Below are 26,091 nucleotides of genomic sequence, written 5' to 3' on the forward strand. Positions count from 1 at the left end.
GCAAAAGGCATCTCTTCCTAGAAACCTCAAAAGTGCCATAAATCTGAGTAGAACTTATCCACAGCTACTACAGAGCAGCGAGAAGGGACACGGCCAGGAGAGATGGGGATGGATGGGGCATCCTACCACACCTTGGTCTGCTGGAGGGGTTTTCTGCCTTGTTGCTCCCATCGAGCCCTTGCTCCTCATCTGTGCTGGTGTCCTGGGTGGCAATGCTCCTCTCGCTTGGGTCTTGCTCCCCAGACCTCGAAAGCTGAGCTTCCCGCTGGCCATGCGAGGACTCTGTACCTACTTATGAAAGAGCAAACATCCTTATCAGGATGGGAAAGACAGAAGGGAGCCAGGGATTACTGCAGAAGGCAAAGTGCCGGGCAAATCAACGAGACAGCAGCCCGGCCCAGCATGGTGAATCCAGGCTTGTCCTGCTCCTCTCCTTGGATCATCCATAACCATCCAGAGAAGCTGTAGCTGCCCCATCCCTGGAGGTGTTCAAGGCCAGGTTGGATAGGGCTTGGAGCCCCTGATCCAGTGGGAGGTGTCCCTGCCCATGGCAGGGGTGGGACTGGAGGAGCTTTGAGGTCCCTTCTGACCCAAACCATTGCAAGATTCTATAATTCACAGGAACTTTGAGAAGGCACAGTGGAAGAGCTTAGCCGCTACGGCTGGGCTGTTCCAGCCCGTGGAAACACCAGGACTGTGCTAGGGATGGGAAGGGCCATGAAATTTGGGGGAGTTTCTGCTGAGCTGCATCAAGAGCCACAGTAGAGTTTGCAGGGGAGACATCAGAGCATCCAGCTTCGTCTGTACAGCAGTTCTACAAATACACAGTCCTAGTATCATCCCTTTCCCCAAAACAGAGTAGAAATATGTTCTCTGGCCGCTGGAAAAGTCCTTCCCTGTGGGTACGATGCTGTGCCTCTGCGTTTCTGGCACCCAGCAGCACCAAGCAGGCAGCACTGAATACACCACTCCCTCAACCTGGAGCACGAGGTGGGAAGAACCCATTGCATTCACCTTTTGGGAAGATCTAAAGAGCAAAAAAAAACCCATCTAGTGAGCAAGGGTTGGGCAAGGTCCCGCTCCTGCGTTTGCCATCCAAGGCAGAAGCCATACCCTTCCAGGGAGCAGCAGAACGGTGTCCCAAGACCCAAACCAACCTCATGTGCTGCTGACCACCCTTCTGCACAGAGCTCCTCAGACATCTTCATTCCCTGCACACGGCCCCGGCCGTTCATCTGTGCTGTCAGTAAAGCCAGAGGCAAACAAGGACCTGGAGATTTACCGCTCTTCAGCGCTAAGGGCGATGCTGGGTGCTTAAGCCCTGGAGTTATGGGAATCAGTGGAGTGCTGTAATACCTGCCTAGACACAGATGAGCAGCTGCCACAGCGAGTAGTTCTGCCTCAGAAAGCACCCAGAGAATCAGAGGCGATGCAGACTCCCAGAGCATCCAGAGACAAACCCCAAACCACAGACCAAATGGAGGAGACAGAGCTCACAGGAGCAGCTTAGAATTATAGAATCATAGAAGCGTAAAGGTTGGAGAAGACCTTAAAGCTCATCCAGTCCAGCCATCAACACAACCCCACCGTGCCTACTAAATCATGATCCCAAGTGCCACGGCCACATGGTTTTTTAACCCCTCCAGGGATGGAGACTCCCCCACTGCCCTGAGCAGCCTCTGCCAGGGCTTCACTGCTCTGTCAGTATAGAAATTGTTCCTAATGTCCAATCTAAATCTCCCCTGGTGCAACTTGAGGTCATTTCCTCTCATCCTATTCCTTGTCACTTGGGAGAAGAGCCCAACACTCACCTCATCCCAACCTCCTCTCCAGGAGCTGCAGAGAGCGATGAGGTCTCCCCTCAGCCTCCTCTTCTCCAGACTAAACAGCCCCAGGGCCCTCAGCTGCTCCCAGAACCATTGGGGTTCAGATCTTCCCCCAGCTCCGTTCCCTTCTCCGGATGCACTCCAGCCCCTCAATGTCCTTCTTGGAGTGAGGGGCCCACAACTGAACCCAGGATTCAAGGTGTGACCCCACCAGCACTGAATATAGGGGTGCAACCCCTTCCCTGCTCCTGCTGGCCATGCCTTTTTCACCTCCAAGAAAACCAAAACCCACTCATAAATCAGGCAAGACCCGCAAAGCCTTTGAGGGACTTTATAGCAGGGAGCTGAGGAGCTGCTCAACGGTTTTAGCTCTTGGAGACACGACCCTGAGCCTCACACAGCACATCAGGGTCCCCCCAGCAGCTCAACCAGCAACGAGGGGCGCCCCACGCAGGCACCAGCCCCTCCCCAGCAATCAGAGGGCTCTGAGGCTCAGGCAGTCAATCAAAGCATCAACTTGAAAGTGTTAAAGGCCCATGTCTGTCTTTATTACAACCCCAGCACTACACCTTGTCGCCGCGCGTGCCCTAATGCCGCAAGATTTTGCGCATGATTTCACCAGCTGATGGTGGGAGCGTTAGGGAGCTGCTGCTCCTTTGCGGCTCCAGGTGTTCTGCTGGCTTGTTTCACAGAATCACAGAATCACCAGGTTGGAAAGGACCCATTGGATCATCGAGTCCAACCATTCCTAACACTCCCTAAACCATGTCCCTCAGCACTTCATCCACCCGTTCCTTAAACATCTCCAGGGAAGGCGACTCCACCCCCTCCCTGGGCAGCTGTTCCAGTGCCCGGTGACTCTTTCCGTGAAGAACTTTTTTGTGATATCCAACCTGACCCTCCCCTGGCGGAGCTTGAGGCCATTCCCTCTTGTCCTGTCCCCTGTCACTGGGAGAAGAGCCCAGCTCCCTCCTCTCCACAACCTCCTTTCAGGCAGTTGTAGAGAGCAATAAGGTCTCCCCTCAGCCTCCTCTTCTCAAGGCTCTCTCAGCCACTCCTCGTCAGACGTTCTCCAGCCCCTCACCAGCTTCGTTGCTCTTCTCTGGACACACTCCAGAGCCTCAACATCCTTCTTTTGGTGAGGGGCCCAGAACTGAACACAGTACTCAAGGTGTGGTCTCCCCAGTGCCGAGTACAGAGGGAGAATCCCCTCCCTGGCCCTGCTGGTGACCCCATTTCTGATCCAAGCCAAGATGCCATTGGCCTTCTTGGCCACCTGGGCCACCGCTGGCTCATGGTCAGTCACTGTCAACCATTACCCCCAGGTCCTTCTCCTCCGTGCAGCAAAGTGTTTGCAGCAAAATCTCTTTTTATACTCGCCTTTCTTTATCCTCCTTTTGCTTTACAGAGCGGTTGTCCTCTCCGTGGATGGTAGGACCTTTACCGGCAACAATCAGCCAAAAAGGGCACCAAACATCAAACAAAGCAGGCTTGGACCCATACACACACTTACAGACCTAAGAAGAGGATACACATACATAGGCTTAACAGGAGGATTGAGCCTTCTTGTAGGCATTTGCTGCAATTTCTGGCCCAGCGTGGTGTGCGGGAGCTGGTGAGGCAGGAGGAGACGCTTGGCTCCCTGGTGGAGAGAGCACAGGGTGGTTTCCATCCTCCCAGCTCCTCTGCTGTCCCTCTGACCCCAAAAAGTGCACAGGGAACCCTTCCCATCCTAATCCCTGGTCATAGAATCATAAAACAGTTTGGGTTGGAAAAGACCTTAAAGCTCATCCAGTTCCAAGCCTCCTGCCATGGGCAGGGACATCTCCCACCGGATCCGGGTGCTCAAGGCCCATCCAACCTGGCCTTGAACGCTTCTAGGGAGGAAAAAGCCTTGTCATAGCGGAGGAAAAAGCCTTCTTCAATAGGCAGCTGAGGCTGGGTGTTTCCAAAGAGCTCAGAAAGTGATAATAAATGTGGAGATGAGCCATGGAAACTTGATTAAAGCAGGATAGCACCCAACTGAGAGCTCCACAAACACCAGGCTTTTCTGCCTGACCCCGATGCAGAAGGATCTTGCAGGCAGCCCATGCACCCAGGGTGGAGCACGGCAGGGAGGGAATGTTCAACACAGATGTAAACAGTCCTACGAGTTATCCAAGGATGGGCACCCACAGACTGAGGGTACGGCGACAGAAAAATCTCTCACCTTTTGCTCACTTTCCCTAAACGCTACCACTGTCCCCTGATGGGCTGTCCCTCAAAACTGCCCCCACTCCGGCCACCGGATACAGAACTCAATATTGGAGGAGATTAATGACCTTAGAAAAATGTAATTACACAACAGGGTTCTGCTCTTAATAACTGCGTATTTTACTTGTCAATGTGCCTTAATTGAAAATGAGTAGGCGATACAAGTTGCAGTGGAGTTGGCTGGCAAGCCTTGAACGCTATATTAATTGTAGTAATTAGCAGTCACTTTACATTGGAGTCATCTATAAATAGGGGGTCCATTAGTTTAGCAGAGAGTGTGATTTAAAATGCAAATAAAATCCCAACTATATGTATAAATCACTTCTTTCCCTCTGCCCCCCAAATTTACAGTCGTGAAAGGGCTGTGATGCTGCTCTGGATGAGCTCTGGTGAGTTTGCCCTTTGGAAGGGAAGCAGTTTGGTTGTTTGCCAGCGCAGGAGCAGCAGGGATGATCCCAGCAGAGTGGTTTGCCAATCAAAGTGACTTTGTTTGGTGCTCCCAGAGCTGTGGACCTTTGCCAGGCTGTTGGATGATGGGCAGCAGCTAAACCAGCACCCAAGCACTCGCCGTCCCACACTTCAGGCTGCTCAGGGTGGCTGGAAACGTGCTGGATAAATCCCAAGAGCTGCGTGATGGAGAAGAAGACAACAAAGCGTCAACGCTCAGCGTCTCTGTCCTGGAGTGGTGGGAATGCTGCAGGGACCATCCTTTGAGAAGAAAACCCATCCAACATAGAAATTCTTCCTTATGTCCAGTCTAAATCTGCCCCTCTCCAGTTTATACCCATTCCCCCTCATCCTATCCCCACAGCCTTTGTGAACAGCCCCTCTCCAGCTTTCTTGTAGCCCCTTCAGTCACTGGAAGGTCGCTACAAGGTCTCCTTGGAGCCTTCTCTTCTCCAACCCCAACTCTCTCAGCCTGTCCTTGCATGGAAGGTGCTCCAACCCTCCGATCATCCTTGTACCCTCCTCTGGACCCATTCCAACAGCTCCATATCCATATCAACATTTACAACATCTGTAACGTCACAAGGAAAGGGAATGGAAGCACCAGCCGGGGTGAGCATCACACCAGGGGTGGGGCTCCATCACAGCCAGGCACGTCCCGGTGCTCACAGCCCGTTAATGACATGCTCTACTTATTTGATCATTACCAAAGGAAGAAGAAGTAAGAGAGGAAGAAGGGTTATTCTTTTATCGACAGCGAATCACATTAAATTACAGCCTGTACCAGCAGGGATAAGGTAACACCCTCAAATAAAACATTGTCTTCAAAAATCCAAAAAGCAGAGTTATTAAAAATTAAGAAAACAAACACAAAAAAAGAAATCTTTTTCACTGCTGACCAGTTCTTGGTTTAAAAGGGAGCATCCGATTCCCCCCGCTGGCACGGCACCTGCCTGCTGCTGGGGTGTCGATCTATTCCTGCACAGCTATTCTTGAGCAGGAAAGAAATAACCATCCTGGGGAGAAAAAAAGGGAGAGGAGAGGGAAGGGGAGGAAAAAAAGCAAAGGCAAAGGAGCTGAGGCCTGTCTGCTGCAGGAGCATCTCCCGTTCAGGTTCTGCAAAAAGCCCCAGCACAGTCTAATTGAAGATATGTTTTTATTAGTCTTCACAGAAGATTTCACCCATTCAATAATTTATCTCCAAAGTGACTGTATCGCTCAGATAAGAGAGGGGAAAGGAGCAGTCAGCTCCATGTCCTCTCTGCAGGCACTGCAGGCTGAGAGAGGAGATGGATTGGAGCCTCCAATCCCACAGCTCTGCTCACCCTCCCTGTACCCTGACCCAAAACCTGCGAGAGGGGCTGTGCTCCCACCATCCCCACCATCTCTCTTTTGACTCCTAAATCACAGGACTGAAAAAATACGGGCTGAAAGTATCCCTCCAGCTCTCCTTCCATGGTCCCCACCACCACCACCTTCATCTCTTTCCATGCCATGAGCAGCTCCAACCAAGGAGAAGGAGGAGGTGAGCAAACCCCAGGGCACCCTCACCCCTCGACTGACACAGCCCATCTGGGAGGGGAAATCCCTCAGAGTGCAAAGGGGAAGGGGAATAACGCTTCTCCATCCACATAATGAAAGCCTTTTTGAGATGTAACAGACAGCAAAAGCCGCTCAGTTCCAGCCTTTGCAATGAGTTCCTGCTAATTATGGCTTTAGCTCTGAGTGCATTCCTCTCCTGCCAGTACTGGGGGAAGGAGCTATGAGCACCAGGGCCACGCCGGTAAGGAAAGGGGAGGTTTTCATCCGCCACAATGACTCACCGGTGATGCCAGGTCAGGACATGGTCCTCCTCTTCCCATAGGAGATGTACAAAGTCAAAGAGCAGCCCAAGGTGACGCTTGAGTCTCATAGGACAGGAAAAGACTACTCAGCTTCAGCTTGGTGAGGGGAAAACATCCTTTTCCATGTGCCCAAACCACAGAGATCACGGTATCTCCACATCCACCGAACCAGGAGGAGCAGAGGACAAAGACAAGAGTGAAAGGAAGGTGGAAGAGCTCACAGAGTTGTTTTTGAGCCCATATTCCCAAGGCACAGTAGATTAAGAGTCTTTCGCCCCAGCAAATTCCCATTCTTCTGCTTGACAGAGGTGCAGGAGTTTTTGCCACTTAGCAAAAGCTGAGTGAGCAGAAACCAGAGCAGGGAACTGGGCTCCAGTTCTGCCCTGGTGTATCCAGCAGCACAACCAGGCTCCCCAGCATCACTGCTGTGAATTCCCGTCGGCTTCCCAGGGAAGGATCCAGCAGGTCTGCACTGATGGTGCATCAGGCGCAGGGAAACCTCAGCACCTCCAGCTCACTGGGTTCATGGTCCAAGATCTGCCTGGAGCCACAAAACACCTTATCTCAGCCTTCCTCATGGCTCTGTGCTCTCCTTAGACCGCTTCAAACCACAGGTGATCCTCTTTATGGTCATGGGGCGATGCCACCTACTTATGGCTTAAAGGAAACCAGAAGCAAAGTCCTCACACCAGTGGAGACCAGAATTTCTTATCAGGATTCTTGTTAAGCCTGAAGGAAAAAAAACCCACACAGAGTATTTCTTGCTGTTTACTCACAGAGCAACTGGACACATAGCCTTCAAATTCTTTCCTCTGGCCATGTATCAGCTGTGTCCACAGGATCTCTTTGAAGCATTCAGAGGAAAGGCCAGAGTTGAGCTGAATTTGTGGCTCCATCACGGTTGCTTTGCTTCTGGCAGCCAGCTCGAATTATCAGATGCTGAAGAAGTAGGAGGAAACAATCAATTAACAGGATTGTTTTTCCCCAGAAAAACCTTCCCGAGACATGGAAGAGTAACTCAAGGCTCATCAGACACATCGATCCTCAAAGGTGGCGATGGGTCTTCTGCTGCATACTGCCTTCTCTGTAAGAGTTGAATGGAGAACCTGTCCTTTATGATGCTCAACGCAGCCTCAGGTGTGAGTCCGTCCAGAAAACACAGCATTCCTCAACCCTTCTGCAAACGTGTCCTCTCCGAGGCCTGAAGGAGCGGAGTATGTGAGTGGAGTGAGCCGGGCTTTGAGTGCTGCCTCTCAGTGACATGCTTATCATAAGAGCGACGGGAAAAAAAAAGATAAAATAACATAAAAATAAATTCAGAAGCAACTTTGGCATAGAAGGCAAAACAGGATTGATCTTTTGCTTGACTTACTCCGAAAATTGCTTCTCCACTGCCCGCTTATGCACATTAATTGAACGTCTGGCCTGGCTACGCGTCTGTTTAAGTCCTCAATCAATCCCCTTTCGGATGACTGCTAGATCAATAGGGTGGTAATTTAATAAAGGACATTTTCAGTTGGCTTTTAAAAGCCACTGATGGGATTTAATTTTTTCATATTTTTTTAAGAAGAAAAGGGGCAGTGGGAGAGGAGAACTGGGGGTCAAACCACCATCTGGCACTTTCCCCTCCAGCAGTATCCTTTGCAGACAAGGCTACAAGAAAGCTGGAGAGGGGCTGTTCATAAAGGCTTATGGTGATAAGACGAGGGGGAATGGGTATAAACTGGAGAGGGGCAGATTTAGACTGGACATGAGGAAGAATTTCTTCACTATATGGGTGGTGAGACACTGGAACAGGTTGTCCAGGGAAGCTGTGGCTGCCCCATCCCTGGAGATGTTCCAGGCCAGGTTGGATGGGCTTTGGGCAGCCTGATCCAGTGGGAGGTGTCCCTGCCCATGGCAGGGGGTGGAACTGGATGATCTTTAAGGTCCCTTCCAACTCTAACTAGAATCATAGGATAGTTATTAACTATTCTATGATTCTAAGTTGTCTGTCCCATGCAACAGGTTTGTCCAAGGGAAGAAGAATGTCCTGGGTAGACCTTTAATCACTCGGTTGAAAAATCAGAGGCAGAATAGCTCTACCAAAAGCTCCTTTGGCTTCATGAAGTGTAGACATTAGAGCTTCCCTAGGCAGGCATTACCATCTTCCTGCCTCTTCCAACCCTCTTGCTTTTGTGCTGCTTGCTTTCAGCCCAGAGCTGGTCCCAGTGTGCTCGGCTGGCTTTTGATGCGCGTAAGCCTCCTGCTCTGTTTAATGCCATTCTTCCTTTCCAGCGCCTGCACGGTTCAGTGATGAGAGCAACTCCCCCGCTATGCACTGTGCCCTCGCACCAGCACGACCAGATTCCCTCTCCCCAGATTCCGTCTCCAGCCTGGCTACGTTTAATTTCCACTAATCGCTTTCTTCACAGCTGTCCTCCTGAAACCCTTTATCTTCCTCCAGACTGCAATTCCCTCCCTTTGCTGCTTCTCCATTTCCTTTCTGTGATGCTTTGCCCACAGCTGTTTGCATTAGTGCTTTAACCAGCGCTGTCCTGAGAGAAAACATTATGTTCCTGCCCTTCTGCTTGGGTACCCCTGGTTCATCCCAGCAAGGGTTCATCCCAGAGGCCACACCAGAGCCAGTTCTGCCCACCTTGTTTCTCTCCAGCATCACTCAGTCATTTTTCTCATCGCTATTTGGCTTTTAGATCATAGAATCATGGAATGGTTTGGGTTGGAAGAGACCTTAAAGCCCATCCAGTTCCACCCCCTGCCATGGGCAGGGACACCTCCCACTGGCTCAGGGGCTCCAAGCCCCATCCAACCTGGCCTGGAACCCCTCCAGGGATGGAGAACCACCACTGCTCTGGGCAACCTGGGCCAGGGCCTCCCCACCCTCACAGCAAAACATTTCTTCCTATGATCTCATCTCAATCTCCCCTTTTGCAGCTGAAAATCCTTCCCCCTCATCCTATCCCTGCACTCCCTGATCCAGAGCCCCTCCCCAGTTTTCCTGGAGCCCCTTTCAGCACTGGAAGCTGCTCTAAGGTCTCTCTGGAGCCTTCTCTTCTCCAGGCTGAACAACCCCAACTCTCTCAGCCTGTATAGAGCTTGCTCCAGCTCTCAGATCATCTCCGTGGCCTCCTCTGAACTCGCTCCAACAGCTCCATGTCCTTCCTTTACTGAGGACACTGTGGGGCTGGTGGGGTGAAGGACAGGGAGATGCGACTCCCTTCTTCCTGATCTTGCTGGGTTGGTCTCCTGGAGAGACTTGCCTGATGATGATAACACTGGAAAAACCTTGATGTGATGGCATTTAGGCAGGGAGCAAGCTGTGGCTGCTCCACCAAAAATATCCACGTGATTTGGCTACAAAACCTCCTCTATTTATTGTCTCACAAGCGATCATCAGCCTGAAGGGAGCAGACACAGCAGCCGATGGTGTTCCCACCACAGCGCCGTCCTGAAGGCTGTTCCTTGAGAGAGGCTCTGGCCAAACACCCTCCCTCTGCTCCGCATCGCTCCAGAGGAGCCCAAATCTATAAATAAAAGACATGAATTAAACATGACTCTCACATTTTCAAGGGTCAAGTGAATATTCGGTCACTTAGCAATATCATCTACTCCCACAGAGGGGAAAAAAGGAGAGAGAATAACAATAAGTGTTTATCATTACTTGTTGTTTATCGAGTGACATTTTGAAGGACCGAATCTCACCCGTCCTGCGAGCGTGGGAGCAAAATTCAGTGCCATGCACAGTTCCTTTTAAACATACAAACCTCCTCTCCAATAGGCAGGTGATGACTGTCCCTGTTAGAAGGAAGATGCTAAATGGATTGATTTGAAATACTTCAGCAGAGACAGGAACGCAGCCCATCCTCCTGGATGTCCTGCTTTCCAGGCAGAGAGATAACGAGACCCACGTGTGTCCAAGGGCAATAGTAGCTCCTTCTTCCTCTGGTAGCAAATATACCCTCTGATGGCAGGGCTCAAATTTCACGTGCTCCTCTGAAACACCTTCTGAAGACCCTCATCGTTCTCCACTCTGCCCAAAGGGTTTGCAGACCTCATGGTGCTACTGGTGGAGCTGCATAGGTCCCCCACACCCCGACCCCTCTTGTGCATCCTCACTTGCCACTCCTCTCAGGGAGCACAGGAAAAAAAGGGAACGGCGACGGATAGGAGGCGTCAACAGCTTTTCTGCTCCGTCGCTATCGCTACAAATCACAGCGAGATTTTTCCATTTCCAGGCTGGTAATAGATGAGAAGGGACCCAAGCCAAGCTCCCGGCACCTCAGACTCTCCCCATCTTGTTGGAACAAAATAACTTCCCGCAACCCCATCCAAGCTCATCAGCCTGGAGTGAACTGAGCTGGGATTCCTGGAAGCAGACAGCGCTTCCCGCTCGGGTGCCCATCACCATCAGCTACAGCTGCACCGGTGATAGGTCCTAATTGGTTTTAACACAGACGAGGTTGGAAAACGAAGGGAAACACCTATTTATCTGCTCACAGCGATGCTTTATCCATACGCCACTCCCCGGGCAGCAGAAATTTCATTCAGCATCATACTTCCTTTGGGTTAATTTACTTACAGGTGTCAGGTTGACTTAATTCCTGCTTTCCTTAATTGCCCCTCCTGTTAATACCACCTTGCATGCTTCTGCTTCTCCAACGCTTCTATTGCTCTGTAGCTCCCACCTCCTTCTCCTTTGCCTCCCAGCACTTGAGACGTCCTACAGAAGGCGAATCCCCTTGTACGCATCGCTCCTCAGCAGTGACCTGTGATTGACGCTGCAATTAAGACCAGCAAAGGCACGACAAGATGTTCAGCCCCAAATGCAACGTGGTGTTTTGGGAGTCTGGCACTCGGGAGCAGAGGCAGGAATGCACGCAGGGGTGTGCTCCGGGTGACAGAGGTTATTCCTGTGGGTTTTAAAACAATAAATACACTGCTAAAATGGGTATTATCAAGAAGAAGGTGCACATCAGTCTCAAGCACCCTCTGACCCTGATAATCCTCACCTAGGCATTGCAAACACTCCCGACCTTTGCAGTCTGCCCAAGCAAGAGCCTTCAGTGCTCTCAGCCTCTTTCTGCTTCTTCCAGGGGTTTCGTGACTCAAGTGGCTCTCAGGAGTCCAGCATCAGTCCAGCGTGGTGCAGCACACCTTCCTCTTCCAGGGTACCAGCTCCGTTTTTGCAGATGTTTTGAGCACAAACCCACAGGTACAGGAGATTTTCCAGTCTCAGACTCCTGAAAAGACCTTTGGAGTGAGCAGTGCTCTCGACAAACGTATTTAAATTGGAAAAAAAAAACCAAAAACCCACCCAAAGCAAACCTGATGTGCTTTTAAATTGGAAAATAAATGAATTGCACAGAAGACAGAACAAAAAATTATTAATATCTATGTAGTCTTCCATATTTTCCAAATAAAATTAGGAGGCTGGATGCTCAGCTGGTGTAAATCTCCTTTAAGTGGCATTTATGTTAATGATCCTACCCTGATTTACACCACTGGAAAAATTAGTTTCCTCTCTGCCTGGGTCCCTGTGCACATCTGTCCTTTGAGAATCAATAAATAAAACTTGAAAATAATATTCCTCCACCATTTATTCTGCTTAATTATTTAAACCTCAGATTTGGGAAATAATAAAGGAGTAATAAAGCAGAGATTTACCATCCACTACAACTGCCGGAAGCATCCCACATTATTTTCTCCTTTACTTTTTAATCTTTCCCTCTTTTTTTTTTATTTTTTTTGTGGCTCACCGAATTGAATCAATTTATTAAAGTTGTTGCAAAACTGATTTGCTCTGATCCAGTGATGGTGATGAAGAGAAATGGGCTGTTCCGCTCTCCCGTGTCCCCCAAGTCCTGCTCATTAAGAAGGATAATGCTTTGGCATCTAGGGAGCAGTCTGCAGCATGCCTGGATGGTGAAGACTGATTAAAAGCAAGATGTGACTTGGGAAGGAAAACGATACTTCTGATGACGAATTGCAAAGAGGATCCAGCCAAGAGATCCCAGCTCCTGCAAGACAGGCTGCAGAGAACTCCCTGCAGAAAGCTGAGCTTCCACGGTAGCTTTGGGAAGTTGGAATGGACAAAGCCAACTTACTTTAAAAGTCAGATTTTTAACAGTAGCATCGAATGTGCTAAGTTGGAAGGGACCCCACAAGGCTCAGCAAGCCCAACTCCTGTCCACGCATAGAACAACCCCAACATTCACACCATTTGGCTGAGGGCATTGGCCAAATGCTGCTGGAATATTCATAGAATCACCAGGTTGGAAAGACCTCTTGGGTTATCAAGTCCAACCATTCCTATCCACCACTAAACCATGTCCATGAGCACCTTGTCTACCCGTCTTTTAAATACCACCAGGGATGGGGACAGGCTCAGCGCCGTGACTGCTTCTCTGGGGAGCTATTCCAGGGCTCCACCACCTTCTGGGTGAAGAATCTGTTCCTACTGTCCAACCTAACCCTCCCCCAGCACAGCCTCGTGCCATTCCCTCGGGTGCTGTTGTTGGCCACCGGAGAGAAGAGCTCGGCACCCGCTTCTCCTCCCCTGGTGATGAAGATGCAGATCATAATGAGGTTTCTCCTCAGTCTCCCTTTCTCCAGGTTGAACAGACCAAGGGATTTTAGCTGCTCCTCACACGGTTTCCCCTCTAAACCCTTCGCCAACTTCTTTGGCTCCTCTGGACTGTCTCTCAACCCTTGTCTTGATCTCTGGGCTCCCTAGAGCAGCTCGACCAGTGGCAGGAATCATAGAACTAGCAGGTTGGAAAAGACCTCTTGGATCATCGAGTCCAACCATTCCTATCCGCTGCTTAACCATGTCCCTGAGCACCTCATCTACCCGTCTTTTCAATCCCTCCAGGGATGGAGACTCTACCCCCTCCCTGGGCAGCTTCTACCAGTGCTCCATGACCCTTTCTGTGAAAAATGATGACCCTTTCTGCGAAAAAAAGGAGGCAAATCACCCTCCCTAGTGCGCAGCTGGATTTTTGGAGCTCTGGGTTTGATAGTCTTGGACTCTTAATGCATCCCTTCAGGTTCCATGAGGACCTCACAAACCATACCTGGAAAACCATGCTGTGCTTCAGCTGCTGGAGGATTAATGGACCTGCCACCGGTGCTAGATGAAAAGGGAAAAAATCACCTAAGAAGCTGGAAGAGCAAAGTTTCCAAGAAATACAAGGGTTTGGATGAGCGGAAGGTCCTGTCCTGCTCTTCTGGACAGGGGAGCTGCAGAGCAGGGAGAGCTCGTTCCCGGGTGAGCTGTCTCCCCAGGGCTGCGAGCAGGAGCGGCAGGCGGCTGTCTGAAATGAAAACGTCAAGGCGCTGCCTGTGACGGGCTCTAATCCCAAGCGCTTTGACAGGCTTGTCGCATGCCATGTTCTCCCGTGCCCTGCGGAGATGACATGGGCATCCTCGTCCCAACGTGATGCCGTACAAGCGCCCCTGAAGTGCTGTGACGGCTCAGGGGAAGGAGGTGCAGAGGCATAGGGATGAGTGGGGTGGTGTTGGGCACCAAGGTCCACCATCGCTCCTGCATCTTCATTAGCGAATGGCGATGTTATTGTGCACAGCACGTGGTGTTGTTTCCCTGAGGCTTCGTGCATGCAGGAAGGACGTGGAGCTGTTGGAGTGACTCCAGAGGAGGCCACAGAAATGATCCAAGGACAGGCTGAGAGAGTTGGGGTTGTTCAGCCTGGAGAAGAGAAGGCTCCAGAGAGACCTTAGAGCAGCTTCCAGTGCTGAAAGGGGCTCCAGGAAAGCTGGGGAGGGGCTCTGGATCAGGGAGTGCAGAGATAGGACAAGAGTGGAGGGTTTTAAGCCAAAAAAGGAGAGATTGAGATGAGATCTTTGGAAGAAATGTTTCCTGTGAGGGTGGGGAGGCCCTGGAAGAGGTTGCCCAGTGCAGTGGTGGCTGCCCCATCCCTGGAGGTGGTCAAGGCCAGGTTGGATGGGGCTTGGAGCCCCTGATCCAGTGGGAGGTGTCCCCATGGCAGGGGATGAAACTGGATGGGCTTGAAGGTCCTTTCCAACCCAAACCACTCCATGATGTTATGATTCTATCCTACAACCTACCAGAACCCCAAGAGGGTTTTGCTGTTGCTGGTCTCAGGGTCTCAGACCTCACTTACCCCTACAACCACCAGCTCGGTCAGCACACCACCAGCATCAGCCTGGAACAACAGAGAGCAGGATTTAGTCCACGCATCTCCTGCCGCTCCCCGGCCAGCCTCACACTGCTGGGTGCCTCCTCTCTCTCCCGTTTCTATTTCCAGCCGCCTGCGCAGCTGCGTGCAAAGCCCCAGCTCCTGCCGGCAGCTGCTTTGCCAGATGGGCCAGCAGCTGTGTCACTGCCACCACCACGCTTGGCACCGACCCGTCGGCAGTCCCCCATCCCACCACACTCCCTCACCAAGTCGGCACTGATCCTCCACACCACAGCAGCTATGGCTCCTGCAGAGCATCACTGCAGAGGCTGTGGGACCTCGCGACAGAGAGACTGCCTGGATCTGGTGGGTCTGAATCACAGAATCAGTGGTTTGGAAAAGACTTGGAGATTATCAAGTCTAATCACATCTGTCCACTACTAAATCATAGAATGGTTTGGGTTGGAAGGGACCTTAAAGATCATCCAGTTCCACCCCCTGCCATGAGCAGGGACACCTCCCACTGGATCAGGCTGCCCAAAGCCCCATCCAACCTGGCCTTGAAGACCTCCAGGGATGGAGATGCAACCACTTCCCTGGGCAACCTGTTCCAGGGCCTCACCCTCCTTATGTCCAGTCTAAATCTGTGTCTCTCCAGTTTATACCCATTGCACCTCATCCTATCACTACAATAATCTATCTGTTTTTCAAATATCTCCAGGGATGGGGACTCAACCTAACGTTGAGTCTTGGTTGGAAGGCCAAGTCAGCCTGATGCTCTGTCCATGGGGTGGGATGCGCTGAGATGCAGTCTTCAAGTGCCGCTGCCACCGCTGCAAGCACAAAGACATGGCAGCACTCAGAGGTACCGTGCTGGCACCTCCTGGCACGTGGTCAGCAACGGTGACCGGCACCCATCACCGAGATGCATTCCCACCCCAGGAACTTGGCTAAAGCGATGCACAACCCAGACCTTCTCCTGAACCCCACCAGCAGCCCCTTTCACCCTCCCCACTTGACTGAGTTACCGCATCGCCTTCTGGAGGCGGCTGCCAGCGGGACGGCTCCGGCAGTGCTGGCACAGCTTCTCTTCTCCCCCGCTCGCCGACCCATTTCCCCGAGACTGCTTCTGCTGGGAGCACTCGGAGCGACTTGCAGCATATGCCGCGGATCTGAGCGCCCACCAGGTTCTGCCGGCTTTCGAGAGGCAGGCAGCAAAGTGTCAGGACTCGCTTGTTATAAGAAAAGCTTCAACAGCACAAAGAGGGCAAAGCTGCCACGTGCCTCCCAGGGTCCAAGAAGGATGCCAGGAGAGACAGCAGCTCTTGGAACAGCTTGCAGAAGGGAAAGACACTCATTCCTGCACCTTTGGACCTCATGGTGGCCCTCCCAGTGCTCAGCACCTTCCTGACTCCATGGGAAAACCAGTTAAGCCTCTTCCAGCAGGAAAGGCATATGTAACAGAGCAGCTTCCAGTGCTGAAAGGGGCTCCAGGAAAGCTGGGGAGGGGCTCTGGATCAGGGAGGGCAGGGAGAGGACGAGAAGGAACGGTTTTAAGCTGAAAGAGGGGAGATTGAGATGAGAACTTAGGAAGAAATGTTTTCCTGTGAGGGTGGGGAGGCCCTGGCCCAGGTTGCCCAGAGCAGTGGTTGCTGCCCCATCCCTGGAGGGGTTCCAGGCCAGGTTGGATGGGTCTTGGAGCCCCTGATCCAGTGGGAGGTGTCCCTGCCCATGGCAGGGGTGGAACTGGATGGGCTTTGAGGTCCCTCCTATCCTAAACCATTCTATGAGTCTGTGATTCTATGATTCTAATCCCAAAGGGCTGCATTTCCAAGATCAGAAAGGCAGAGTCTGGAGTCCTGCTCTCCGTAAATTCGAGGAGGAAGCTAAGACTGAGCTTTTGGGGCTCAACACTTGCTGTGAAGCAGGTGGCACAGCTTTCCGAGGCTGTAAATCCCACCCAGCATTCATTTTTGTTGTGCTGAAGGAATCCTCACAATCATCGCATCTCTATTTTGGAAAGAGTTTCATCAAACATCAGCCAACCGCACAGTTCGAAAGAGCAGTGAGGCAGTCTCAGGGGACAGATATGAGCTAAAGAAAGTGATCAAAAACTATTCATAAGATCACAGACCCAAATTCCCCAAGTTTCCAGCAATAAAGGTTAAACAACCAAGCCACTGGTGTGCCATAGCCAGGGACTCCCAGACCACCACCTTCCACACAACGTCCCTGTAAGGTCACCTTTCCTCTCCAAAAGAGCCACAGAAATAATTTAAAAACAACAAAAAAAAATGGGAAATTATTCATCATGGAGATTTTGAGAGCCAGCAATTAATTAATAAAAATAAGTATTGCTAATATCGAGCTTCTATACAGCACTTTAAATTGCAAATTACTCGTGAAGCGTGTATTATTAATTACATCATTTGCATCGACTATGGCGCTAATATATAATTATTTACCCCGATAAATAATTTGTGGAGAAACGTAAGGCTGCGCTAGACTTGCAATAAAATCCTTTCAACAACTGGACTGAAGCCTTGTGTGTATTTATAACCGCTGGGTCCCAGGTCCCCTCTGAAAGGTCGGCTGCTGTCCCTGGGTACGCGTGAACCTCGGCAACGTTCACAGAGCCTTGATGGAACATCTAGGGCTTCGGTTGGTTTGTGCAATTTGGAGTTGGTAGCCCTGGGACTGACTGAGTAGGAAGAGGAATTGCCATATCAAGCTCCACTACCAAACCCCCACAGCAGCGGCCGCTCCAGCAGGGAAAACTACCTGAATCCTTTCAGAAGATGCTTTTGCGATCCCTTTTCCCTCTGCCAGCACTGCCCTGAGCGATGAGGCTGGTTTTTACGGCTCAGAGCATCTGATCTCCAGCTTCTGTTGAACGCAAACAATAATTTTCCATCCCACGCGCCTGTCACAAAAAAAATGCCTTGTTTTCAGAGGTGCCAAGGCCGGAGGCGTTTGGAAGATTGGGCAACGGTGGCGAGCTCACGGCCAGATGGATGTTTGGACTCTGTCCTTCCAAATCCCTTCAGAGGCCCCAAATCCATGTCTGTCATCTTCAAACCCTGCAAGATGATAAATGGCTGGAGGAAGGACACTGTCCTGGCTCGCTGCTGGTTGGCTTGAGAGGATGGACTGGAGGCTCAGGCGGGCTCTACAGTCACTCAAACTCTTGCAAGACCCCAGACAGACCCGAGGCAAAGATAAGAGGTACTCAACTGTCTGAAACCACAGATAAAGCTGGAATGAGGGGAAGGAAGCAAGAAAAAGGAGGAATGGAGCTACACGAGCTTCCATCCCGTACTGGAGGCTCCAGCCAGGACGCAAACTCTCCCTCGAAGGGGAGGACCTGGCAGCCCTCCCTGGGAGAGATGCAGGCTCACATTTCACTTTGGAAAATGAATCCTTTCAGTAGATCCATCCCCTCCGCAGAGGTTAATTTATTAGCAGGGGAGGGAGGAGCCCCGTTGTTTTAATGAAACGTTTTGGCTGGGTGCACAGCAAATGTATTCACCTAATAGACCTATTATTCCTCCCGTAGAGCAGACCAACTTCCCCATTGTGTTTTATCCTTTACCGCATTAGAAATTCAGTCTTTTATTCCGCCTTCAAAGCAAAGGCTGCCAGGCAAATGAATGTATGGGAAGGTTTCAATGGATATAAAGCGCAAGGCATCCCCGCGTGCAGCAGGCAGATGTGCCAGGCAGCCCGGAGAGGCACATGGGCTACATTCACCATGAAGTTGGGCTCGTTTTCCCTGCACTCTTCCCCCAAAATCCATCTCAGCAGCCTCCCCTCCTAATATACCCATCCCTGAGGCGGCTCCACGTGACAGCTGCAGTTAATACTTTCCTGCCACAAGATGTTCCAGCGTATCTGTCCCTTTGGTGTGTAAATTACAATTATTTTCGGTGCAAGGGGGAAGGGAGATGAAGTTAGCTCTGTTTTCCAGCTTGGAGAGCCTGGCGGAGAAATTACGCTATGCTTTCACAGCTCTCTCTCTCATCTATTTGACTTATCTGTTTCAAAGCGGTCCTCACCAGAAGCGATCACTCACAGGGGATTTCCTCTTCCTTCTGTCCCAGCTTATTGGATGGGGAGGTAGGATTCCTGTCCGAGAGGTTGGTGAAGAGGAAAACTGCGAGCAAGGATCCTTATCTCTACTTCCCTACCTGCAAAGTGGGAAGACTGATGTAAATCCCAAAGGAGGCAGCATGAGGTGAACACAGATAAGTGCTGCAAGATATAGCATCTCCAGAGGACTGGAGAACTCGGCACAGGAAGGACATGGAGCTGTTGGAGCAAGTCCAGAGGAGGCCATGGAGATGATCCAAGGTTGGAACATCTCCCGTATGAGGACATGCTGAAGAGAAGGCTCCAAGGAGACCTTAGAGCAGTTTCCAGTGCTGAAAGGGGCTCCAGGAAAGCTGGGAAGGGGCTCTGCATCAGGGAGTGCAGGGATAGGATGAGGTTTTGAGCTGAAAGAGGGGAGATTGAAATGAGATCTAAGGTAGAAATGTTTTGCTGTGAGGGTGGGGAGGCCCTGGGTGCCCAGAGCAGTGGTGGCTGCCCCATCCCTGGAGGTGTTCAAGGCCAGGTTGGAAGGGGCTTGGAGCCCCTGAGCCAGTGGGAGATGGCATGGTTGGAACTAGATGGGCTTTATGGTCCCTTCCAACCCAAACCATTCTATGGCAATATAATTCTAATACCGGGGCAGCTCCATTTCCCAGACCAGAACGGCAGAGCCTGGGAATTTTGTGAAAGCTGTAGAAAACAAGATAGACAGGAAAAACGGAAAGTATTCAGCATCTGCTCTTGCTTTTGTAGCACCACTGCAGTCACCTCCAAGAAACATCAGGTTTAAATCCACGCATGCTTGCAAAAAGTCTGTACAAATTGCACAGTGCCAGGTATCACTGAATATTTGTTCTGGACATCAGAAATACAGCTCTGGTTGGAGGTTGTATCCCCTCAGCTCCTAACCCACAAGAAACCTCCGCTGGCCATCAATAGGTTTTGAACTCCCTCCGCCACACGAAAAAAAAAGAAACCACACAAAAAAAAATCCAACACAACCCCAGAACTAACAGATTAATCCTGTCAAAAAAGAGGGAAAAAGCCACCTAACAGAATCACAGACTGAAAAGTTACAAACTGGCAATAGGTGACAAGTAATTATAGAACAGGAAAATGTATAGGGAACTCATTTGGGTGAGCAGCGACTGATTAACAGTCGCAACATTCATTTTCTTTATTTATGGCCTGGCATTGCAGAAAATTGATATGAAACACCCCATATACTACACGGCTGGTGACACGTTCAGCAAATGAAGAGTCTGGGAAGAAATCAACCTGAATTATACCCACTGTTACTCAAACTCCCCTTCGCGCCTCTCCCATCCTTTATAGAAAGGAGCGGTGGTGACGCAGAGCTGCTGGGGCACCTCGGTATCCCCTGGCTCAGCGCTACGTGTGGAACAGCCAGGTCATATCTTCGTGGCCACCACCTCTCGGGGACCCCACAGCTCCTCAGCTAGCAAAGATGCTGTCGGCAGCACCGTTTACCCCCCGATTAGGTGATGGTGTAAGAGCTACCTGTGCTTGGCTCGGCAGCGGCGTTCCCTAAGCTGCTCTGAACCCACCTCCCTGGCTCACTCTACAGTGTGCAAGTTAATTAAGGTGGGATTTAGCCCATGACCCTCCCACCTAAACACCCTGGCATCTGACAGCGGTGCTTAAATAGGAAGCAATCCCCTCTTTTTGTTGAAAAGCATAAAAATTAACATTTGAGCTTTCTGCCCTTCGATGAATAAATACCAGCAGCTCATTACAAGCAGGTTCTGCTCCAAAGAGAAGATCACAAAGGTGCTGTAGTCCATCATGATACCAATCGCTGGAGCATCCAGGGGGCAGGATAAAGCCCACACCCCATCAGTCTCTCCCTCTCCAAGCACTAAAATCCATGTCCTACGAGGAGAGCCACCCTATTCCCAAGATAAAAGGACCATGAAAGGCTCCCAATCCCCTGAACCAACTGTGGTTAGAAGGCTGTTATCACAGGCAGCTTCCCCCAGGGATGAAAGGCAGCAGCGGCTTTGATGGAATACTCACTGCGTGCAAATAAAAGCGACTGCAAGCAAACAGCACCTTGCAGAGTGCTCTCCTCAGGATGCAGGGGGGACCCGGGCACCCCTGGGTGATGGGGAGGGCAGACGATGCTGCAGGTGGGCTCAGGAGGCAGAACTTCAGCTCCGTCACCTGGAGACTCAGCAAAACAGGCCTCCGGTCCAATATTATTGTGTCAGAAAACAGCTTTTTACAGAAACTTCTCAACAGCAGTAAAAGTTCATTATGTTCGGACACAGAGAAGCTTTCCAGTATGCTCTGAACAGAACATCTCCTTCTTGTTTGCTGTCACAAGTGCCATTGCTTTCCAAGACCTTGTGTTTTGTGCTGGAGCATGATTGGTTTTAGCACGAAAACAAGTTGAAAGCTTCAAATTTGTTAAAAACCAGGATACTTCAGTTTATCTAAAACAGTTTTAAAAGTTCAGAATTTCCTTACTTTGTCTGCACTACCAATGTTTCGCGCTGCTACTGTTGCCCACTTTCAGCCAGGTTTGGGCACCCTTGCACCTACTTGCTTCTGCTTAGGGTCCCCTTCTACGATGCCCATGCAAATCCCTTCATCTCCTTTTGCTTCCTCCACTCTGCCTCCTCATTCCAGGGATGCTCAGATGGTGTTGGCACCACAGAGGACTCCGGGATGCTCCAGCAGACTGAAATACATGGGTGAGGGTCAGTAGGTACCACTTCTGTGAGCAAAAAAAGTGACATTCTTAGCCCCCCAGTTTCAGCAGGGTGAGTAGAAGCTTCTAACCTTCCCTCTGAGTTAGGAAAAGCTCAGAGCATCCCTTTAGAGAATCATAGAATAGTTTGGGTTGGAAGGGACCTTAAAGGTCATCCAGTTCCAACCCTCCTGCCATGGGCAGGGACACCTCCCGCTGGATCAGGGTGATCCAAGCCCCATCCAACCCGGCCTTGAACACCTCCAGGGATGGAACATCCACAACTTCCCTGAGCAACCTTTTCCAGTGTCTCACCACTCTCATAGTGAAGAAATTCTTCCTTATCTCAAGCCTAAATCTGCCCCTCTCCAGTTTACACCCATTGCCCCTCGTCCTGTCACTACAAGGCTTCGTAAAGAGAGACGCTCACTTATGAAACACAGTTGATTGAAATGCAAATGACTGAAAAAAAATACAACTTACTTTATTAAAATGCAAATTGCACTTCAAGGCTGCTGCCTCCTGCGTGTCTCCCTGGCTGCTCGACAACCGCTTCAGTTGAAGCCCCACGACTCCCAGGTGCTGACGGCACCCGGTGCCTCGGCATTTCGGTGGAGGAGCTGGCACGGTGACTGCCGAGGGGATGGGATGCCGTAGCTGGGCCGGTTTGGGTGAGCATGGCACAGAGGAAAGTGTTACCTTGCCACACGGGGCATTTCCCAGCCTGCTTCCCTCCAAGCTCTGTGTTTTGAAAGGTGTCAGTCTGCCAGAGCCTCATTTTCTAACAAGATGTGGAGATCAAGTGTCCCAGAACTGCTATTTTCAAGTGAATAATTATTGTTTTCACATTTCCTGAGATCTTTTCAGATAATTTGTTCCTATAGGAGCAGAAAAGAGGAGAGAGGGGGGAAAAAAAAAGGTGACCAGGATAGATGGCAGGGAACACAGAGATACTCACATCTCATGGCAAGGTCTGTGGTCAGCATCTCCCTTGGGACCAGGACCTTGTGTTTGATTTGCTATCGCTGGATTGCAGAATCATCAAGGACAGATGTTACCACTGGAAGAAGCCCATAGACCCCATTTCTGGAATCCTCTACATAAGAAGGACATGGAACTGTTGGAGTGGGTCCAGAGGAGGCTACAAAGATGATCTGGAGCACCTCCCATACGAGGACAGGTTGAGAGAGTTGGGGTTGTTCAGCCTGGAGAAGAGAAGGCTCCGAGGGGATCTTATAGCAACTTTCCAGTACCTGAAAGGGCTACAAGAAAGCTGGAGAGGAACTATCCATAATGGCTTGTGGTGATAGGGCGAGGTGGTGATGCAGTCTGATCCAGTGGGAGGTGTCCCTGCCCATGGCAGAGGGAGGAACTGGATGATCTTTAAGGTCCCTTCCAACCCAAACTATTCTATGATTCTATGACCCAAAGGGCTCAGCCCTGCACAGGTCACAGTGAGAGAAAAGAATGGTCACCGGCAGCAACGCCTCACGTGGAACCTACAGCAACCACAGTGAAGGTCTCCAGCCCCACTGACACTGGGTTTCTCCAACAATACACAAGCACCGTTCCCCACAGTCCTCCAACCTACCCCCGTGACTCTTCCAGAGGGTCACAGTGCCCATCGCCCCGGTCACCTTCCCACAGCAGTGCAGCTCCCGGTTCCAGTGTTGCGTGTGGAGACTAAAACCCACAAGTGTTCCTTGCAGGATCAGGAACCACTTCGGAAGAGTGGTAGAGCCAGCACGTTCCATCCACTCATTGCACAACTTCACACAAGACCATCACCTTGTTCTTCCCCAGGACACTGTGGAAATAGGATTTTGGGGATATTTAGGGACCAAGGAAGAGTTTCACGGGGGAGTTCCTCCCTTGTAGTGCTTCTACCCCATCTCTGCCAAGCTGTGTGACATCGAACAACTTACTCACAACCCCCCAATTCGCCCCTTTGCCCAGCTCCTCCAGGATGTCCTGGCTGTTGCCTTCAGCCACCAGCTGGCTCAAGTTGCTGGAAGATTATTATATATAACAGAGACTGGAAAGAGCCCAAAGGGGCTCATTCTTTCCAGTAAGCCCATTCCCCCAGGAAAGCATTTAATTGCTTTTTGAATGATCCCACAGCCTCTGCAAAGCCTCGCCTGACCACCCAACCATCCTGGTATTTATTACTCCATGGGGCTTGATTTGGACTTTGTTTTCCTTTCACTTCCTATTACTGTTCCCCTAATCCTCTCCTCCAGCCCTTTCCTGTCCTTTATCCTGCATCTCTTGCCCTGTCCTTCCTTGCTCTGGCTTTCAAACATCCTCGTTCTGATATTTAGCAAGGGAAATGTCACCACAAGACACTGCAAGGCTTAGAGATGGACCTGAAATCAAATCTCAACATGTAAACAGCCCAGAGCGTTGGCGGGGTGCAGCTAAGCAAACAAAAGTCCACAAGATCACCACAGGACACGAGCCAACCTCTAATTACTGACCTAAGGAAGGGGCTGCCCTGGTTATGTCTTAACTCCCTGCTGCAAAACCACAGCAGCATGGACTGACCGCACAGCCTGGGCTTGAGGAAGGTTGGCTCCCATCGTGGTCACCTCTTCCACCCTGCAGGCTTTGTAGGAACAGGGATGAGTGGTTTCCCCATCACAGACAGGAACCTGGAGCAGCTGTTTTGGGATCCTAAAGAAACCGAAGCTGTGAGAGCACCTGTAGGAGGACAACTTTCCTACTTTCAGCTCTTTATGGAAATACCCACTTGGCTTAGGCGAATTAAAAATAGATGTATAACAAAATCAAGGACCAAATGAACCCAATGAAGCCTCTACACCTCCATGCAAGACTGGAGGCAGTTTTGCCATGTGATTGCCCCCAGGAGACGTGCAATGGGTCGCACTCCCTGTCCTCTACCCCCCTGCCATCCACACCATGGCTGTTTAAGCACCGTTTGGTATTTAGCATCCAGCATAACAGCCTCAGCGTCAAGCACATGCCAGCTTCGTGAAGCATTGCTTCATCTATCATTGTCTCCCAGGCTGTCTCACCCACCTCCCAGGCATCGTTCCTGCACCTCTCGAAACACTGCGCAAAGCCATCGGGCGGGCTCGGAGCCAACGCAGAAGTTACAGCTCCTGAAGAATGAGCTGGACTTGCTGTTCCCTAAACGGGGCCCCGTCTGCTGCTAGCAGAGCTGATGAATTTATTTTCATTAAATTTAATCCAAGGATAGCCTTCTCCTCCCGCTTCCCCTCCAGTCCGGTTGCCGAAGCAAGCAGGGCTTGGGAAAGGAGCCACCTTCCAGTTGATTTCTCATTCAGAGACGCCAGGTCCGTGTTCCTGTCCCATTTAATTAACATAGAAGGAGAATTGGGTTGCACTGGAAATCGCTGCGCTCTGCCTCACCACACACCACAGAAAGCCGCTGAGAGTCTTAACGCAGGGGCAGAAGAGCTCAGACCAAAGGCTCCTCAGGCTCAGACCCTCACTGGTGGGGCTCTCACCTCTCCTCACCCCCAAAATCTCTTGGTGCAATATCAGCCGTCATCGCCAGCTGGAATGGAGATGCTCCAAACTCCTGCCACAAGATTTCTTTTCAGGCTCCAGCTTCTCCTAGCCCAGGAGATGAATTACACCAACTCTCCCTGCCTGTCACCCAGCCGTTCCCAAGTGGCAGGATCCAAATCACAAATGAAATATGTCTCCATTCCCCCACTCTCCTGCACCTGGTTTGGAAACAATAGCTAAATAACCTCCCGCTCCTGGGCTGCATAAATCACCCAGACAGGCTGAAGTGACACAGGAAAACAGCTGAGGTTTGAGGTAGTTTTTTTCTGGCCAGGTATAAGAATTAAAATAAGAGTTAGAGAAACTCTGTGATGAACTTGACTCCCAGTGCCAGGCTAGGGGTTATCGAGAGAAGAGACATTTCATAGAATCATAGAATAGTTTGGGTTGGAAGGGACCTTAAAGATCATCCAGTTCCAACCCCTGCCATGGGCAGGGACACCTCCCACTGGATCAGGGTCTCCAAGCCCCATCCAACCTGGCCTGGAACCCCTTCAGGGATGGGGCAGCCACAGCTTCCATGGGCAACCTGTTCCAGTGTCTCACCACTCTCATGGGGAAGAAATTCCTCCTTATATCTAGTTTAAGTCTGCCCCTTTCCAGTTTATACCCATTCCCCCTCGTCCTGTCCCCACAAGCCTTTGTGAACAGTCCCTCCACAGCCTTCTTGTAGCCCCTTCAGGTATTGGAAGGTCACTATAATGTCTCCTCGGAGCATTCTCTTCTCCAGGTTGAACAACCCCAATTCTCTCAGCCTGTCCTCATACGGAGGTGCTCCAGCCCTCGGATCATCTCTGTAGCCTCCTCTGGACCCATTCCAACAGCTCCATCTCCTTCTTACGTTGAGGATTCCAGAACTGGACACAATCCTCCAGATGAGGTCTCGCAAGAGAGGAACAGAGGGGCAGAATCCCCTCCCTCCCTGCTGGCCACGCTGCTTTGGATGCAGCCCAGGACACAGTTGGTTTCTGGGCTGTGAGCGCACGTTGCCGGCTCATGTCGAGCTTCTCCTCCCCCAGCACCCCAAGTCCTTCTCTGCAGAGCTGCTCTCAATCACATCATCCCTTATCGTGTACTGAAATTGCGGATTGTCCCTGACGCAGGTGTAGGACCTTGCTCTTGGCCTTGTTGAACCTCCTCAGGTTGACATTTGCGGTGTTGGAGGATGCTGTGGGCAGGCACAGCACAGGGATGCAGCCACCGGGAGC

The 26,091-nt window shown here is 50.9% G+C and overlaps 2 long non-coding RNA genes across 4 annotated transcripts in view; both read right to left on the reverse strand.

The window, feature by feature from the left end:
* Nucleotides 1–64: 64 nt before the first annotated feature.
* On the reverse strand, nt 65–8,150 carry LOC128854428 (uncharacterized). The gene is made up of 3 exons (XR_008453520.1): nt 7,743–8,150; nt 6,350–7,634; nt 65–291 (listed from the first exon to the last, which is right to left on the reverse strand). It is a non-coding gene; the product is annotated as an uncharacterized LOC128854428 (long non-coding RNA).
* A 3,233-nt stretch (nt 8,151–11,383) lies between these two features.
* Nucleotides 11,384–26,091, reverse strand: part of LOC128854410 (uncharacterized) — a 71,766-nt gene continuing 57,058 nt past the window's right edge. The window contains exons 2-7 of one of the 3 annotated variants that reach the window (XR_008453489.1): nt 21,812–22,206; nt 20,653–21,319; nt 18,582–18,713; nt 17,531–17,606; nt 17,308–17,449; nt 11,384–11,610 (exon numbers count right to left, since the gene is read on the reverse strand). This is a non-coding gene — a long non-coding RNA (uncharacterized LOC128854410). Of the gene's footprint in view, nt 11,611–17,307; nt 17,607–18,581; nt 18,714–20,652; nt 21,320–21,811; nt 22,207–26,091 lie in introns of all 3 variants that reach the window. The other 2 variants (XR_008453487.1, XR_008453488.1) reach the window with 2 other exon arrangements.

The sequence above is a fragment of the Cuculus canorus genome, chromosome 24, assembly GCF_017976375.1.
Source record: "Cuculus canorus isolate bCucCan1 chromosome 24, bCucCan1.pri, whole genome shotgun sequence".
Lineage (NCBI taxonomy): Eukaryota > Metazoa > Chordata > Aves > Cuculiformes > Cuculidae > Cuculus > Cuculus canorus.